Genomic DNA, 17,274 nt, shown 5'->3' on the forward strand with positions numbered 1-17,274 from the left:
CGTTGCCAGCCCATGATGTTGAGAAAACAGCCTTCGTAATTCGTTTTTCGTTACATGTTTTTCGTAATTCAATCCTTGAAAGGTTTCTAATTACCCACTCAGCTTTATAATTTTGCTAATTTTGAAGTATTCAGCTAAACTGAAAGCTCATATGATGCCATAACTTGAAACTAAATAATAATTAACATTTTACAGCACCGTTGTTTTCCGTGTAGAAAATATACAGGACCGGATTAAGACTATTGGAAGCCCTGGAACGGGAAAGACAAGGGGGGCATCAAAAACTTTTATGATTGGACCTCTCTCAACATGTTTAAAAGGTCTATGAATTATATAGGAGTGATTTACGTCATGTTTTATAAACTTTTATGGTAAAAATGTTTTCAGAAATTTTAAACATTTTTGGGGCCCCCTTGGTCATGGAGTCCTGGAGCAAAACATGAAAACTCAACAAGATTTTTCTTTTTTAAAAAGAAGGAGGAAAATATTTATATCTTTAGAGGAATGAGCATTATGTCAGATCAGCCAGTGTCAGGAGAAAAATTACTGCCTTAAAAAAAGTTTCAAATCTGCATTTTAAGACTTGTCAGCATACTTGATCGAAGTCACATTTCTGAATTCCCTTTTATTGTCGTGGGAGGAGCAGTACGTAGCTACATGTGAGTGGGCCCCCTACAAAGTACCTTCCCGGTGGGCCTCTACATTGCAGTACGGTCCTGCTGCTGATATTCAAATAGTGCAATTTTTTGTTCCTCGGGTGCATGACAGACCTCTCACGTAACATTTGACGCAACTTTTGTTTTCATACAGCGAAGCAGCTTATAGTAAATGACTTATATCTCCCTCTCTTTCTTGCGTTACATAATGTATATATCACATAGGGCGGATCCGTGCTAAGGTTCTACGATAATGCACAGAGGCTAAGGAAGATTATGATAATGGATGAAAAAAAGTGAAATGAAACGGGAGAACACATAGAAAACTTATGCACATGGTATTTGTCCACCAGAAAGTTTAATTGACCGAGCTGAAATCGAACCAGATAACCTACATACCAGTACTAGAAATGAGCGCTCTACCACATTTTTCTCTAAAGTGACTGATTAATTGAACCTTTCTCTGTTACTTGATTTAACTAAATTTCTTGATTCAATCTTTTTACCATTTTTTTTACTGAAATCAACACAACAGATACATGAGTACAGAAATATCAAGGATAGCTAACATTGCTCACATGTTCTGCCATCAGGGATCGAACCAGAAACCACGTAAACCAAAGGTGCGTAGGCTAACCACTAGACCAGTGGAGCAGTTCACCACTAATTGGGAACACAAGAACGGGGAGGGGAAAGACGAGTTTCAAAACCCAGGAGATGCCAACATTATTGATATATGAGGTAATATCGTCCTTTTTTTTTTTTTCAAAATGTCGTATCTCAGTTTTCTCACTTTCAGGAGAGCGATTTGAAATTTTGCACCTATTTCACTTTCCTCCTATGCTCGTGTTTACCAACAAATATTTACCAATTTTTGACACAATGTAGGCAAACCATAAAAAGATATGTTATTTGAGATACGTCACTTTGCAAAAAAATGTTTGTTTTATGAATGAGTTACGTCACTGTGCATAGTTTTTAGGATATAGGAATAATGCAAATTGAAGTGGGAAAACTGTAAATTTGTCCATTTGTGTACATCTAAGTTGCTGCATTCATCTTTGATATGGATAAGTTATAAAAGATATAAACACACGATAGAGCCAAAAGTCTTGTTTCTTTCATTAATTAATTAAACATATTTATGAATTTAATAGTAAAAGAACAAACTAATAAGGCTTATGAATTTTCACCAAAAAGAAAGGAAACAATGTGGTATGAAATTAATACTATAAGTTAACACTATGAAGTGAATATGAAGCTGCATGCGGGAAAAATAAAATTCAAGACAGCGTCTAAATAATGAAATTAAAAATAAGCTATCGTAACTTAAATGAGTACAGTTAATAGCACTTCCATACAATACTAAAAATTACTGAACCATATCCATAAAGTAAGTGGCAAAAACAGTCCTGAATTTAACAAAATTACAAAAAGAAAGAAACTCGTTTTTGTTTGAAATCGTCCTTATGATCGAGGTGCAAGTAAAATTGCTGGTGCTCAGACATTAGTATGACAGGGGTAGGTCCATTGATCAGAGATATTATGTCTTCGTATTTGTCTTGGGCGACTTTCAGCTTTCCCAAGTTAAACTTTCCGACCTTAACATCTTTTACGTTTTTTCTTGGGGCGCTTAACTTGAAGTTCCTTGTAGTCTAATTGTAGATTGCTGGTTTTGTAGAAAATAGTTGTCGCAGTGATGCAACTAAGGGGGAGGGGAAAACGGGGCTTATGCCACGACCGCCGGATTGGGGGGCCCAAAATCGGGCAAATATTTATTTTCACTATAAGGCAAGGGGAGGAAATTTAGCAAACTAAAGATCATTAAAAAAAAAAGTCAGAAACAACAGGACAACAATGACTCTCCAGGGTTACATGCACAGGACCGACACGGCGTAGGATCGACACGGCATAGGATCGACACGGCGTAGGATCGACACGGCATAGGATCGACACGGCGTAGGATCGACACGGCATAGGATCGACACGGCACAGAACCGAAACGGCACAGGATCGACACGGCATAGGATCGACAGCAGAACTTTCATACGATCGAAATAATAAAAAATACATTATTTTATAATTACGCAATATTAAGTAACAATTATTTTCTCAAGGATATATAGGAGAGAACCGTCATACGATCGAAACGGCATAGGAACGAAACGGCGTAGGATCGACACGGCACAGGGCCGACACGGCATAGGACCGAAACGGCACAGGATCGACACGGCACAGGACCGAAACGGCATAGGATCGACACGGCACAGGATCGACACGGCACAGGATCGACACGGCACAGGATCGACATTCTGTAGGGTGGTCAACACTTTCTGAAAATATCAATATCGCATATCCCTCACCTTGAATTTGTGGATATAAAAAATTGTAAGGATAAATAATTCTAAATGGTCTATTTTTAAAAAAATTATATATATATATATATATATATATATATATATATATATATATATATATATATATATATATATATATATATATACACAAATTGTATAAAAATATTGTGCGTAATATATCCATGCCGTAATAAATACACCTTTAATTTTGTGATATTAAAAAAAAAAATACGCTAAATAACTCCAATAGTTGATTCGAGGTTTTCAATACCGAATAAATAATATTATTTGTCTGATATTTTTATAATGCTGTAATTTTTTATGTATACTAAGTTGAAGTATGTACATGTAACTGCAATTTTAAAACTGTAGGCTTAGAATTTGCGTTTGGATTTTTTTTTTAAGCGAAGCAATGCACCTATGTTAAGTTGCCTCCTTTCAAATTTCGAATTGAAATCGGAAGTAAATCGCTTGTTTTTCGTTTGTTATTGACTTTTTTGAAGAAAAATATTAAAAATCGTATCTTTCTTAAAACATAAAGAGATGTTTACAAAATAAAGTTGGTATATGGCCAAATTTACCCTTGTTCCTCCACTTAAAATTTTGATTGAAAATCAAAATCAATTGTTTGATATGCGTATGCTACTAATTATTTTGAAAAAGAATAGTCTGTTTCGAAAAACATAAAGAGTCTTTTCAAGAGAAATGGGTGATGGAATTTCATATTGGCTTCACTTTAAAGTCTCGAATCAAAACCGAAGCCAAGCGTTTCTTATTGGTTGTTTTTAAGAGCAAATCGCTTGTTTCGAAAAAATAGAGAAAGAGATTTACAAAATAAATTTAGAATGTGATCAAATTCAATCTGATTCCTTTACTTACAAATTTCGATTCAAGACCAAAATCAATCGTTTGATATGGATTTGTTGTTGCTTGTTTGGAAGAAAAGTAATTTGATTCGAAAAACATAAGAATATAATTAAGAAATAATGTTGATGAAGGTGATTTGTTTCGGGGCGGTTTGCTTATTTTGAAGAAAAAATCACTTGTTTCAAAACAACCAGTAAAATATATCTATTTCCAGGATACATTTGGTGGTCAACTTCATACTGTTTTTTCTGCTTTTAAATATCGATTCAATACTCAAGCTAATAACATGTTTTCCTTTCTTATTGATTGGTTTGAAGAGGAAATAGTTTGTTTTGAAAATTATTAAGAGTCATTTACAAAATAAGGTTGGGTGGGCCAACTTTTTGGTGGTATTTCAAATTTCGATTTAAAATCAAACTCAATCATTTATTTTTCGTTCGTTATTGATTGTTTTGAAGAAAAACTAAGAATCATTAAAGAAATTTTTATAGTAAAGGTGGTCACCTTCACAGGGTTCCTGCACTTCAAATTTCGTTCAAAGCATAAAACGGTTAAAATAATAAGAGAAACACAATCAGTACTCTACGCAAATGTTTAGGGGGTTCAGGGGCTTTAGGAACACAAGTTTATATAATATCAAGTGTTTATATATATAAACGTGCTAATATAATAAATGTGCTTAATTTTGCATAATACCTTGCTCAAGGGGGGTTTCAAAGTCCTTAATCCCTTTACTTCAGTACGCCACTAAACATCAATTATAAGTCATTCGTTATCCAAATTGTACTTCTTGTACTGATTCAATCCTTAATTTTAAAGTTCAAAATTATATGAGCACTTATTATGCTATTGGAAAAGAGCACATATTTTATGACAGTGCAAGGTAGTTTCTTGTTTTAACAATTGAAAGAAAGGAAAACACCAATAAAAGTAATAATAATACCTGACACGAATTCCGATAGTAAATCATATTTTATTATCTTATTTGAAACTTTGAGAAAATTGAAGCTCTACACCGAATACAAATTGGATAATAAGCAATGCTTTATAATTGCTTGATAAATTTCAAATTGAGAACAAAGAGAGTGATACTGTTTAAAAGAAAGATTGGATAAAAACAAGAATTTTAGGAATGATCTAAAAAATGGATCAAAGTATTATGATCTTGGCTAATATTAATTTTTGGATCAGTTACCATAAAATATTCGAACGGTCTCTAAATCGAGTTTTCTCCAGATATGTAGTTCTCCAGGTATAAGGAGTACAAGAAAAATTTCGATTAATTAAATATTTTGGATTTTTTTTATAACGGGCCACAAAATTTTTGGACGGTCCCTAAATCGACTTTTCATATTTTTTACGCAATAAGCATATCACACTGAGTTAAGTGATATCTTGGGTTGGGTTACACTATATGTAGTTCTCCATATATAAGACATACAATAAAATTATTGATTGAATGAAATATATTGGACTTTTTTGGATCAGGGGCTACAAACGTTTGGACGGTCTCTAAATCAAGGTTTCGTATTACTTTCGGAATAAGCACATCATGCTGAGTTAAGTGATAGTTTTAGTTTGGCTGCACTATATGTAGTTCTTCAGATATAAGACGTACAAGATTTTTTTTTTATTGAATGAAATATATTAGATTTTTTGGATCAAGGGCAACAGAATTTTTGAATGGCCCCTAAATCGAGCTTTCGTTTTATTCAGGCACTAAGCACATCATACTGAGTTCAGTCATAGTTTAGGTTTGGGTACACTATATGTTGTTCTCCAGATATAAAGCCTACAAGAAATTTATTGTCTGAAATATATTGGATCTTTTGATCCAATAATAGTCCTTCATCCTCCATTTATACATTAAGCAAGTAACAGTATAACGTGTACATTACGTGATACACTTTGTATTTTATGGTGTGATGTTTAATAATAAATTATTAACAGAATACCCGTTCTTCGCACGGGAAGAATAGTTTCATTTTGAGCATAAAGGGCAATGGAATCTGAGTATGGATTTAAACTGCATCGGGAGTGTTACTGTTCGTCTGAGTGACTCCAAATACTATTTCATCGACACTAATATCGGTATTATTTTTTATCATTATATATATAGTGTGTAACTTCATTAATGTAATGAACGTCTGGAGGTGATTCCTGGACTCGGAAGAAGAATTTAAATGAAACGAAGTCTTTAGCTTATCATAATTATAACTTCTATGCCAATGGTAACGGATGATCAATCAACGGCTTCCTGTTCAACTTAAGAGTGTGTAAAAATGAGAAAAAAATAACTTTGATCCAGAGTAGGTTTATAACGACTGTGCATAAGACGGTTTGGGTACAAAACCTCGCAGCCAGAACCTCGCGGCGACAACCTCGCGGACCAAAACCTCGCCTGGCCAAAACCTCGCCTCCCAAAACCTCGCGGCCCAAAATCTCGCCAGGCCGAAACCTCGCGGGACAAAATCTCGCCGGGCCAAAACCCCGCTTGACCAAAACCTCGCCGCCCAAAACGTCGCGGGCCAAAATCTCGCGGGGCCAAAACCTCGCCTGGCCAAAACCTCGCCACCCAAAACCTCGCAGGCCAAAATCTCGCCGGGCCAAAACCTCGCGCCCCAAAATATCGCCATACCCAAAATCTCGCCTGACCAAAATGTAAATGTTCCAACAGATGATAAGGATGACGGTATAAAAGACGCTGTTTCAGAAGAACTATCACGGGTATTTGACCAAGTCCCGCGATGCCACATGAAAATTCTATTTCTGTATTAGAGGATTTCAATGTGAAGGTAGGGCGACAGGATGTTTTTAAACTGGTTATAGGGAAAGAAAGTCTGCATAAGGAAAGTAATGACAACTAACGAGGTTAGTTTCGTAAACTTTGGAACATCCAAAAACTTAAAAATTTTAACAAAAATCTAATAATATTTATGAAAATATGAAACAATATATGAGTTTTTACAACGTCCCTGATTATGTCCTATAGGTTAAAGGAGACGTAGATGAGCAGGATGAAGGAAATGATCGAATAAAGAAAGTGGGAGGAAACGGGAATAACCCGAGAAAGCCCACGCACACGATGTTTTGTATCATTATTATTATTATTATTATTATTATTATTATTATTATTATTATTATTATTATTATTATTAATATTATTATTATTCGACAGGCCATCTGTCTATAATGACAATTTAAAACTTTATTTTTAAAGAAAGAAATGATTAAAAAGCATTCTATTAAGTATCTAAATCTCATATGTATTAATGTATGCAGGTTAATATCTGAGTAATAAAGCTATCATTATTAATTTCCTGTGTACAGTATCCTAATTTGTAGTTTGTCCAGGTTTTATATACGTGACGAATCACATTAGAAAGAAACTGATCAATTATATAATGACCTCTATAACTATATCTTAAAGTTAGAAATAATATACTTACAAGCAGAGCACATAAACAGGCAGAATCTTTATTAAGCCTATTACTAATATTACATATTAATATTAGCAATAATAATAATGATAACTAAATTCATGGCGCAACAGCCTTTAGAAGGCATGGACTTATGGCACTCATTTCTGTGGGGTAATGTGTTTATAGATCTGCACGGGCTCGGGCTACTATGATAACCGTAATGGGGCTAGCCATACTGAGAGCTTTATACAGTTCTACCTGAGTTAGAACGGCAACGCCGGAATCTGGTTACAATGAAGGATTTATGGTAGGGACAAGTAAACCCTTAGATCTTTACTTACTATATATATATATATATATATATATATATATATATATATATATATATATAGATAGATAGATAGATAGATAGATAGATAGATAGATAGATATCGAGTGTTGCAAAATAAGTGTTACAACTCTTGAGAGGTGACTCCTGCCACTGAGACAAGAAAAAAAGTTCTCTTGAACTTTCGGCTATCGGACATAGTTTCGGATCTACAAAGCGTGGAAAAATGAGTTTCGAACGCCAATAGTTCGGAAACTAACCAACATAAAGAGGGCGGGTAAAAAATTCACTGAAGAAGTCATACCTGCTCCATTGAATTTTGCATGTTTCACAATCCTACCATGCACGCGCAAGGGTTCCCCAAAGGAACGTAGGGAGTCCCGGATAATCTTCCAAGTGAAACTTGGTCTAAATGGATATGAATTGATAAGCTTGTACCAGGTAACAATAATTCGTTTGTATTAAGTCGATATCTGGAACAAATATAAAATGGCGGACACCATGCCCGTTGTGTGTGGTTGCATAATCGCCAGGTATGGATGCCGGACAACAGTGATGTTCTGAGTATTAAGTATAGCGAATTTGTACTCAAATGCTCTAGAAAGACATCTGCAATGTCGGTAGAGCATAACAGTGAAGCAGGGTGATTCAAATGTGTGGAAACACTTTACGAAAAATCCCCAGAATGCACTCATACTCAGTAAACGTGAGTTCAAATCGTCGGAAATGTAAGGATTAGCGTCAAGAACATGAAAGCCATTGCCAATTCATCAATAATATTCCCTCAAACTGATGCCATGTGATGTGCACGGTTGCATACCAATAAGGATGCGATAACTGAAGCCAAGTTACTTTACATATATATGATTGTTATTAGTAAGAAGATAAATAAGAAAATAATCAGGCAGTATATTATAAGGAAAGAACATTAATGATCATAACGAAGGATTAGGTATAGAATGCACGATACGTATGATATAGCAATGGGCGTGAATGATGTGGCGAGATGCATACACAGGACAACACGTGGGTGATATTAGTTAGACAAATGAGCTTATCTTTAGCCTAGAGGCTGCTCTATTCAATGATGAAAATGAATGAGTCCCATGTTAGTAAATAATGGTAATCACTGTGCTGGAAATGATGGGTGAATGAGAGGAAGATGTTCATGAATGACGTAATCGGCGATGATAAGTAAAGAGGGATCTAACGGTGGTAGATTATAGGAGCGAAAGTGGAGAATGATAGTAACGGTGAGGTGTTGGGTGAAATGCTAAATAACGCATTGTATCCTGAAGTAAAGGATGTCGGTTTTCCAAACGTCTGGTGATATATGTTAGCCGAAGTTTTCCAAGAAAGTATTGTAAGGTCGGAAAGGTAATTTGGCGGAGTGTGCAATTAAAACAGTTATCGTGGAATATGAAAAGAACACGAGAAGCTGACTTCCAATACGAGGCCGAAACGTGTAAGTAGCCAGTAATGAAATTTAATGCATAAATGATATATTTACTCTTAAAACAATTCTAAGCGATATAGCCCAAGGCTTATCCTATGTCTGGCGTGTTATTTCAAATCATTTTGCTAATATGATAATCTTTGTAAGTCAAACAAAATATCTATTATTATTTTAAACTCTGTTAAACTAACCTTTGTGACACACAGAGTTTGACCCTGGTTTAGCAGATACACAGTAGTGACTAACAGATTCCCTTTTGTTGTATGTATACCTTATGTAAATAAACTATCATCGTCATTATATATTTTCTCTCTTATTCCATTTTGCAATTGTTAAATAAGATTAACAAAAGGTTGTAAGAACTAATAGCGTTATATTAACAAAGGATCACCAAGTAGTTTATAAAATAATATCGTCCTTATTTGTAATGGAATTGCAGGGGCTTATCGCCCAGCCTTGTTAGGAAGAAGAAGCATATACAGTTTATTGCATTGCAGATAGCATACCCTACAGGGAAATAAAATCATAGGTCACACTCTATCACTGTACTACCAAACCAAACTAGTAATATTCCAAGACAAGAACCATTGTCTTGTTCTAAAAATAACACTAGACTAGTAAGTGATAACACAATACGTGTACAGAAACCAATACATAGTCATTCAGGGTATAGCCAGCAAGTTTTTCTAGAGGGCCTTCATTTTTACAAACTAAAAACAAATCAAAAGTTTCTTTCAAGATTATGAAAGAATTAATAACACATAGATACATATGTATTTCAGAAGTACATATTATTATTATTATTATTATTATTATTATTATTATTATTATTATTATTATTATTATTATTATTATATTATTATTATTATTATTATTTAGTAGTAGTAGTAGTAGTAGTAGTAGTATAGTAGTAGTAGTAGAAGTAGTATATTTCATATATGCTACATTTCTGAGACTTGAGTCTTGATAGTACGTGAAGTTTAAATCAAAGGTTATGTTACGGACGGCAAATGATGGCTTAACACCAAAAACATATTCCGGAGGTTAGTCTGTTTTATGTTTATTAAACGTGTTTAATAATTACAGCAAATGAAATATGTTTATAATAGAATGTGAAAGAATACAGTTTTAAAAGAATTAAACTACGTCAACATGTTAAAATAATTAAAAGAACCTAATTAATCAGCCACTTTGTACTCTCGTTTGCTTAACTGGATGAACCGAGGCCTAAAGGAAAAAGAGTTTTCTGCCCAAATCTCATAAGCAGTGGAATATTTTAATATTATAGAAACTGACCCTCCTTTCGCTTAGAAGTGTAATTTTCAAGACGCTGAAACATATAGTATTTTATTACTTTTAGTTAAAAGTTCAAATGCCGAGTTTCACGCATCTAGCTTAAACAAATCCTTCCTTAATTTATTTACATATTTTCTGAGTAAGTAATGGGGAAATCGAACATAAAAAAATGTGCTCCCTTTGCTCTTTCCCTTTTATGTGTTCAATTTTCAATTTTCAGTTTTTTTTTAATAGGAAAGCTTATATGCCAAGTTTTATTTTACTAGCTTTAGAAACTTGCGAGATACACTACCCTTTAAAAAAATCTTACCCCACCCTTTTTACGATACTTATTTCCAAAAATTCTTTCTTATGTACTGCTTTCATAAGAAAATTATATTTTATAACTAAAATTTATCGACTCTACTTGTAGTAGTATGCCCAAAAATCACTCATCTTTACTCTTTTATATAAGAGTACAGAAGATAAATACAGTCAAACAAATGGACTTCCATGAACAGTTTCCGATTTCTTATAACTAACTTATTCGTACATTTCCCACAAGCTGTGGTTTTAAATTTACGCTCTGTCAAGGTCCAGGTTTCAAAAAGGAAGTAACTGGAAATACAATAATATTATGTATTTATGTACATGTGTAATATGTATAAATTTATTGTCTTATTGAAGCTTTTGTAATCTGAAAATAAACTTTTGATTTGCTTTTAATATATAAAAATCAAGCTCCCCTAGAAAAAATTGCAGGCTACACCCCTAAATGACTATGTAGTAATTTCTGCAAAAATGGCACAGGACCTAAAATTTAGGTCTAGTGCCTATATTTTTAGGACTTGTGCCGTTTAGAACTTATGAATGTCACCCAATGTATTGCATAGTAAATGTTCTTTGTTCAATTTTAAATCCACTGCGTTCTTTATGTATACCGTTGGTATTTAATGTTCACTCGTGAAATGTCTAGTGAGCTTTTGTCTTAATTAAGTAAACTTTGGTGGATTTTTGTCTTACTCTTAATAAAATTCGCTCCACACAGTATATATTGAAATTCTGAATGTTTTCTTGCTTTCAGAAGTCTGGTAAAATATGCTTTTTAAACATTTTTTTCAATTTTTTATTTATTTATTTTTGTTTTAGGAATTTGTCTTGGGATTCTCGTATCTCCATTCGAAAGAAACGAATTTTTTAACTAATTATGTAATTAATTCTTAGAATGAAATAAGTTGTATTATGTAATTCACGTATAAGTGCAGAACAGATAGTGATAATAATAATCTTAGTAGTACAAATATAGTTGTTATTGTTGGAATTAGCTACGTTCGTGACATTATTGCCAACTAGTTGCTGCATCGTCGCAATTTCGTGGGGTGGTGGCGAATTTCAGAACTAAAGCAAGTGAATGAAAAAGGCACAAGACCTAAACGGCACAAGTCCTAAAAGGCAGAAGTCCTAAACGCCAGAAGTCCTAAAAATCATATCGCGGCACAAGTCCTAAACGGCAGAAATCCTAAAAATCATACCGTGCCACAAGTCCTAAACTGCAGAAGTACTAAAATTCAGGTCTAGTGCCTATATTTTTAGGAGTTCTGCCGTTTAGGACTTCTGGATGACACCCAACACATCATGCTGCCTCAGTGATGGTTTGGTGGGGAGTGAGCTACTCAAGCACAACCCAGCTGTATTTTTGCGAACAAGGTGTTAAAACATCTGCCAAGGTATACCAGAACACAGTGCTAACACCTATAGTGTAACCACTATCTGCTACCATGTTCCCTGGAGAAAGGTGGACCTTCCAACAGGATTCCGCTCCAGGCCACACAGCGAAACCAACTTAGGACTGGCTGGCGCGGAACGTCCCTCACTTCATTTCTACCATTGATTGGCCTTCTAGCAGCCCGGATCTTAACCCGTTGGACTACAAACTTTGGGCAGTACTTCAGGCAAAGGTCTGCCATAAACGGCATCCATCTGTCGACAGTAGTGCTCTCAACGGGTCGGGTCGGGTCGGGTTGAAGACCGACCCGACCCGACCCGTGACCCGAATTGACTGACCCGACCCGATGACCCGACCCGACCCGACTGACCCGAACCGTGATCCGATCTGATTGACCTGACCCGATAACCCGACCCGAGCTGACCCGGTTGACCCGACCCGATAACCCGACCCGAATAACCCGACCCGACAACCCGACCCGAGCTGACCCGATTGACCCGACCCGACAACCCGACCCGAATAACCCGACCCGTCAACCCGACCCGAGCTGACCCGATTGACCCGACCCGACAATCCGACCCGAATAACCCGACCCGACAACCCGACCCGAACTGACCCGACTGACCCGACCCGACAACCCGACCCGAGTTGACCCGACCCGAACTGACCCGATCCGAGTCGGGTCGGGTCGGGTCACGGGTCGGGTCGGGTCAACCCGACCCGTTTGAGAGCACTATGGTCACGACACTGGGTGAACGCCAAAATGCACTCACATTGGGAAACTAGTTTTAAAAGCATTATTTTAGAAAATAAAGCATAATTTAAAATATATAGCACAATTCTTGGAAAATTCTCTTTAACTGAAAGTTTAACATACTGTGTTAATATTTTTTAAAGCCAATATTTACAATGCAAAATCATTGAGAACATAACAATGCAACAATGAAAAGCTTATTTTCATTTCTGTAAACTTTTCGGTGTAATCCTTTGATGTGGAGAAAAGAAAGTAAAAGAAGAAATTTTTCCGCCAACAATGAATAGTATGCAAGAACTCCATACCATATTGTTAGAGTGACAACGCCAGCTTTAAGTTGTTAGGGGGGCAAAGGAGGGGCAGATACATTTTGGAGGGCGGCTATTTGCCATACCAAAAATAACTTATTTATAACGTTTGACTTATTTTACATTACATTGTGTATTTCGTTGCTGTTTTTATGTTAGATCTATATGATTATAAATTAAACTTATTTCAAATAAAATTTGTAACTAACAAATAAATAACGTCTGCACATGAAATATTTTTCAATGAAACTTTTGAAGCCTAAACATAAATTGAATTACTTTCGCGTATGCTACAAGTAACACATTCGTCTATATGCTACGTATCACTCTCTCTCTCTCTCTCTCTCTCTCTCTATATATATATATATATATATATATATATATATATATATATATATATATATACAGTGGCGTATTTACGATTTTGTTTCGGGAGGGGCTTTGCTAGCTTTTGGGAGGGGGGCTTTGCCTGGAAATGTGAAAATTCTGCAAGATATTTACTTTACTTTACTATACTAAGTAAGATTTCGGGGGGCTTAAGCCCGGAAGCCACCCCCCTAAGTACGTCACTGTATATATATATATATATATATATATATATATATATATATATATATATATATATATATATATATATATATAGAGAGAGAGAGAGAGAGAGAGAGAGCCAGAGAGAGAATTTACGAGGAGCTGCTGAAAATGTCATAGTCCAATCCAGAAGGAGTGTAGGTACTAGGTAGAAAAATGAAACCGTAGTTTAGAAAAACATATCTCTGTATGTACAAATATAAATTTTCATATTAATAAGGAAATTCTTATTGTTTCTCAGGCCTCTGAAGTGATTATGTGTGCCCAAACAGATAATTTCACTAACATCCAGATTCTTACTGTTATAACATTTTTGTTCCACCAAGGAAAGTCACCGAAGTATTTGGTCTAGGAATTAATTCTTGCGGGTGGACAAGAGATGGCGCAACGAACGGAGCGTCCCACAGTTCCGTGTATCCACACATGTGTTGCAAACCCCTGTCATCGCGTATCGTTCGTAGTATAGGGCAGTGGATTAAAGCGTCAACAACACCAGTTTGTAGTTAAGTGAACATGGCGCAATTTGTGCCTGATAAAGTGTTTTTGCGGGGTGTCCTGCTGCATTACTTTAACATGCAGAAAAGTGCGACTGAAAGTCATCGTATTTTGGTGGAAGTGTATGGTGACCATGCTCTAGCTGAGCGAACGTGTCAGAAGTGGTTTGCACGGTTTAGAAGTGGTGATTTCGGCTTGGCAGACCAAGAGCGAGCTGGACAGCCAAAAAAATTTCAAGACGAAGAATTGACAGCATTGCTCGAGTAGGATTCGTGTCAAACGCAGGAACAACTTGCAGCAGCATTAGGCGTTGATCAAACAACAGTCTCCAAGCGCTTGAAAGCCTTGGGAATGATTCAAAAAATGTCACATTGGGTTCCACATTAATTGAAAGACAGAGACGTTGAAGGACGAAAAACCATTTGCGAATTGCTGCTTCAACGACAGAGCAGAAAGGGGTTTCTGCATCTAATTATTACGGGTGATGAGAAGTGGATCCATTACGAGAACCCTAAATGAAAAAAGGCCTGGGTGAAACCAGGTGAACCAGGTAAATCACAACCAAAACGAGATATTCACTGTGCAAAGCTATGCTGTGGATATGGTGGGATATGAAAGGTGTGGTGTACTATGAGCTGCTGCAACCGGGTGAAACTATAAATGGAGAACGTTATCGACGACAATTAATGCGTTTGAAGCAAGCTCTGGCCAGAACACGACCAGAATGGGAGAACAGACATGATAAACTTATTGTTCAACATGATAACGCTCGCCCACATGTCGCAAAACCGGTCAAAACCTATTTAGAAAATGTCGGATGGGAAGTTTTACCCCACCCGCCGTATTCACCAGACATTGCTCCTTCGGACTACTACTTGTTCGATTGCATGAACAACGATTTGATTGGACAGCGGTTTACTTCTTCAGAAGATATCGAAACATGGGTCTCTGACTGGATCGCTTCCAAGGATGAGGACTTCTTTCGCCACGGAATCCGTACATTGCCTGACAGATGGGCGAAAGTGGTGGCTAGCGATGGAAAATATTTTTCTTAAGGTATTTATGTATTTTGTGTTTGTACTACAGCTTCAATGTGTGCGTACCAACCGCACGAATTAATTCCTAGACCAAATAAATTAATTAGGAAATCAGTGAAACACCATGGGACTCTCCTCCGTTATATATAGTGGTGAAGAAGTAAGTGGCTTAGTATAAACGTAGCAATTTCTCAACAAATTATGCTTTACATCCAGGATGATTAAAAGCAATGACTCTTCCTGGAATCATGGATGCAATTTGTGACATTATTCTTGAAAATTGCAGCATTTCAGCCAGTGGTGGATATAGCCCGGGGCCGGAGGGCCTAGGCCACCCCAGTTTTTGTGTGACAAAAATAATTTAAGCTACTTATATTTATTATAGTCTGAGGTCTGCACTCCGCTTTCTCAGTTTTTACCTTCTCAGAAAAATTTGTGTCAGGGATTCTGGGCATTTCTTTGGAACTCGTCGGTAGCATAATTCAGAATGGCTTGGGTATGCGCAAGTTCTCGGCATAATGGGTTCCCAAAATATATGTCAGGATAATAAAAGGGTAACGGCATTAAGAGAAGTATTCTTCCAATTTGACCGTAATGCTGATCAATTTCGCTGACGAATAGTAACCATAGATGAAATATGGTTGTACCACTATGATCCTGAATCGGAACAATTGTCAATGGAGCAGTAGCACTCATTTCTCCATCGCCCCAAGAAGTTCAAGACACAGAAGTAGGTTGAGAAACTGTTTGGAACATTCTTCTGGTATAAGTATGGACTGGTAGACTACCTCCTCAATGGTCAGATATTTAATCCAGAATCTCTACATTACTTACAAAACTGAAAGAAAAATTCAAAGTTCAATGCTGCGGAAAATGAAAAGAAAGGAATTCTGTTTCTTCAGGAGAATACACCTGTCCATCAAGCCCCTGCGAACATAACTGACATTGCATAATCCAGGATTTCAATGTCTAGATCATCATTCTTATTCCGCAGATTTAGCTCCGTCTAACTATTACGTGTACTTATTTCCCAAAGTTAAATAACACTTGAAAGACGCCATTTTAGATCTGATAGGGGTAGTGCTACGAACAGTGGTGCGAGGAAATCTAGATTTTTTAACTTTTCTGCAAAAGCTGGAGCACTGTACAAGGTAGTATATTGACTCTCGGGGGAAGAGAAGAAGAAGTAAAACTTCACCAATCCACGTGCACTCCTTCTGGGTTGGGCTACGAATTTTTCAGCAGTTCCTAGTCAATATGGTAGACGTCACGTCAGTACTTTGAAACAAAATAAGTAAAGGAGCACTAGTATAAACAAATTACTAACTAAAGATCAGCACTCTGACAATACATTTTATTGGGAATCAATTTCATTCCATAATTTTATTATCATTTGCAGGAAGGGAAAACACAACTCTTTTTATCTCCTTCAAAAAATTAAGCCCTGGTAGTTGCAAACTAAGCTGTTATAAGCACATCCTCTGAATATTGGAAGCCGAGAATAATGTTTCAGAAAAAAGAAGTTTTAAATAAAACAAAATATGAAACTGCAAACTTCAAACCTGGACAAATACAAACAAGTTACGTAACTGGTTTTACCTTTCTTTTGTTTCCAATCGAAGTTGATCCAATGAGAAGAAAACAAGTCGACCAAATCAACTATTGTTCGCTAGGCACAACTTCTAGTTTTGTTCTAAATCCAGACTCCATATTGGCGTAGATATTAATATTACAGTCGATTGGTAAAATCAATCTTCCACATTTAAAAATTAAAGTACACACAAGTAGAAAAATAAGCATTTATCATAAAAACACTAGCTGCAAGTGTTCAAAATAGATTTATGGTTTCTATAAAATCAATTGAAAATTGCCATTTTTAATTAGGCAGCTAGTGAAAAACAGCAGCTTTCGACTCCAGCCGAGTTTAATAAACTCAACATAAACTCAGTTGACCAAAGTGAACTGACCCGACTGACCCGACCCGACAACCCGACTGACCCGACCC

This window comes from Thermobia domestica, chromosome 15, assembly GCF_964235325.1.
Source record: "Thermobia domestica chromosome 15, izTheDome1.hap1.1, whole genome shotgun sequence".
Lineage (NCBI taxonomy): Eukaryota > Metazoa > Arthropoda > Insecta > Zygentoma > Lepismatidae > Thermobia > Thermobia domestica.